The sequence below is a fragment of the Propithecus coquereli genome, unplaced genomic scaffold (genome assembly GCF_000956105.1).
Source record: "Propithecus coquereli isolate 6110/MARCELLA unplaced genomic scaffold, Pcoq_1.0 Scaffold37, whole genome shotgun sequence".
In the NCBI taxonomy this organism is placed as follows: Eukaryota; Metazoa; Chordata; class Mammalia; order Primates; family Indriidae; genus Propithecus; species Propithecus coquereli.
The window spans coordinates 7,476,533-7,479,812 of NW_012149396.1; the positions used below are offsets into that span (position 1 = coordinate 7,476,533).

The 3,280-nt window shown below is 44.0% G+C and overlaps 1 long non-coding RNA gene across 1 annotated transcript in view; it reads left to right on the forward strand.

The window, feature by feature from the left end:
- The first annotated feature begins 238 nt into the window (after nucleotides 1–238).
- Nucleotides 239–3,280, forward strand: part of LOC105816338 — a 4,164-nt gene continuing 1,122 nt past the window's right edge. Inside the window, exon 1 of the long non-coding RNA XR_001137791.1 lies at nucleotides 239–341. This is a non-coding gene — a long non-coding RNA (uncharacterized LOC105816338). The remainder of the gene's footprint in view (nucleotides 342–3,280) is intronic.

The following is a 3,280-nucleotide window of genomic DNA, read 5'->3' on the forward strand; positions in this document are numbered from 1 at the left end:
CGTCCACAGGGGCCTCCGTGGCCGCCTGCGGGCCGCGCACCCCCGCGCAGCAGAGCCACCGCTCCAGTGTGTTCGACCAAAGGTGACGCTGACTTACTGGCCTCGGGTCATGCCCTCCCTCCCCACCAGATCGATAATTTAATGTGACTTATCAGAAAGAGAAAGACTTGTTTACTTTTAAATCCTGGATTCCATAAAGGGAGAGGGGAAAGGCCTAAAAGCCCCAGAAGCTCAGGGCTCTGGCCCGAGGCTGCCCTGGCGCAGCCGCGGAAATGAGGAGAGCGGAGGCGCCATCCCGCCAGCCGTGGCGGGCCCTGGGCCGTGACCAGAGCCGACTGGGGGTAAGTGCATCTCTCCCCGGGTGCTGGTGACTCCCCTGAGTGGATCGGGCTGTTCTTTGGGGTGGCCACTGACGAGAAATGGGGTGTGCTGCTCACTCAGGTGCAGAAAGAGACTCCACACGGCGCCTGAGCAACAGGAAGTATTGAACACACTGTGTTTGAATTTGTCTTCCATGATGACTCTGTTTCTTCAGGAAGCTTGAGGAAAACGGGAGACTTTCTCGATGGTTCTTTTCACCCTTGTGGAGGGAAGGGAAGAGGCCAGGGAGGCGCTGAGGGCTCAGAGGCAGCGTGGACTTTCATTTCTGCCCTTGGAGTGGCTGTATATTCAGCCATTTTATACTTTACTGTGGTCTGGTTTAACAATCACACCAAGGCCTTCAGACAAAATTCTGCCAGCATCGTAACTAAAATTAGGTTTGTTTGACCAGGAATTCCTCCCCTGCAGGGCAAACACACAGACAAAATGCACGACGTTTTGTTCTTATCCTTCTAAACTGCTGGCGTTAGAGTTAGTCCTTTCGCATGTCTCTGTGCGACTCATACTGTTCCCTCGATGGCACTAAAAATAGCTGGACATCTGCACAGAAATGAAACGGGTCCTTAGGAATCCCCAAGCTCAGCGATCTCTTTTTAAAAAGTCCCACTGAGGCTCCAACTTGGCTGAGAATTTGCCCAACGATTTCCTTTTCACGCTGGTTGGTGGTAAACACCGATGATAAATGCATGGGTAAGGAGCCTTCCAGATTTTCCCTTCTAGATGGATTTCAATAAGAAAAGAAATGCTGCTGTGCTCCCTGTTGACAAGAACATTCTATTTTAAAATTTCCATGTGCTTTAAAAATGACAAGGCTCAGAAGTATAATACTGACTTCCCTTGTCATCTGGACTATAACAGCCTAAAAGAATCAAATTAATGCATTTAACACCTCTATTTGAAATGCAGTAAATGTGGATTTGAAATTTAAAAAAAAAGCATCTCCATTTATCTTTTGCTTTTTAGGAAATCTTTTTTTTTTTTTTTTTTTCTGGTACGGATGGGTTAGGTTTGCAGCAAGTTGACACATTTTGCAGTCTCAAAAGTACTCTTTTCTCAGCCCTGTGGAGTTGGCACTAGAATGTTCTTAGCCCCTGGGAACAAAATATTAAAACAAAGACAAGCTGCTCATGCCCAGAGCTGACCTGAGAAAGAATAGGGAATGCTGTGATATTCCTGGTACTTTCGAATCCAAGACAGCTTCCTGGAAGTTACAGAAGGGACTTACAGAATACTTACAGGGCGATGAATCTGCTGGAAGTTAGGCTTTGTAAAGCCTTCCTCCTTAATACATTTTCTTTCCTACTTATGAAAGGAAATGTATAGCATTAAAAGAGGATCAAACCAAGTCTAGCTTGTTTTCCATGCTGTTGGGTTCAATGGGAAAACTGCATTCTGAATTGATGGCAGCAGCTAGAAATGCTTAGAGATTCTGTCACAGTTGGAAAGGTGAGGCCAGGAAGACACTGCACAGAAATTTAGTTTTTGTTTTGTTTTGTATTTTTAGAGACAGAGGTTTTGCTATGTTGCCCAGGCTGGCCTCAAACTCCTGGACTCAAGGGATCCTCCTTCCTTGCCCTCCCTAGTAACTGGGACTACAGGAGAAATTTAGTTTTAATAGACAGCCATTTAGGAATGCACAGTGCTCAACCTCTCGTAGGGAGATCTCTGGAAGTAAGGCATGAAGAGAGGTGGTGGGAGATTTGTGTGGGTGGGATCAGAGGCCTAGAGAAGCTAACAGGATCCCTCAAGGCTGTTTCTAAGCTGTAGAAAATTAGGCTGGCATTTGGACAAGTCACCGTGACTAATATCCAACATCTTTGCCTTAAACATTATTTTCTTCCCCAGGAAATAGCAGATGTTATTTTACAACCAGTGTGTAAACTCTGTTATTAACTGGTACTATTTAAATTCCGTTATTAAATTTGAACATACTAGAACATAAGACTTCAAATCTTCAGAATAAGAAATGACTATGTGAATTTTTAAAATATCTAAGAGTAGATCCTGGCTTTAACCACTTCTAATTGTTTTTATTCATGATATATTATTGATGACATTTGGGGAAAAAAACTGTAGTCCCAGTTACTAGGGAGGGCAAGGAAGGAGGATCCCTTGAGTCCAGGAGTTTGAGGCCAGCCTGGGCAACATAGCAAAACCTCTGTCTCTAAAAATACAAAACAAAACAAAAACTAAATTTCTGTGCAGTGTCTTCCTGGCCTCACCTTTCCAACTGTGACAGAATCTCTAAGCATTTCTAGCTGCTGCCATCAATTCAGAATGCAGTTTTCCCATTGAACCCAACAGCATGGAAAACAAGCTAGACTTGGTTTGATCCTCTTTTAATGCTATACATTTCCTTTCATAAGTAGGAAAGAAAATGTATTAAGGAGGAAGGCTTTACAAAGCCTAACTTCCAGCAGATTCATCGCCCTGTAAGTATTCTGTAAGTCCCTTCTGTAACTTCCAGGAAGCTGTCTTGGATTCGAAAGTACCAGGAATATCACAGCATTCCCTATTCTTTCTCAGGTCATTCTGCTTGCTCGTTTAAACTGCTTTGTGAGTTCAGAGTTCAACCAGTCCTGCAGAAACAATCAGAGAAGTAATAAATGATGATGGTTGGTTTAGCAATGCATTTCATTCATCATTTGCTAAGAAATGATCCTGAAGCCTGTTTCTCAACACAGCACTAACTTCTCACGCTTGTAGCAAACAATGAGCAGGGTAGGTTACATTCTCCCAATTTCAGAAGAGTGTTTTGCAAGAAGGAATTTTTATTAGGGAATCCAGAAAAAAAAACCTGCTTAAAAATTTTAAACTTCTGGCCAGGCACGGTGGCTCACGCCTGTAATCCTAGCTCTCTGGGAGGCCAAGGCGGGCGGATTGTTTGAGCTCAGGAGTT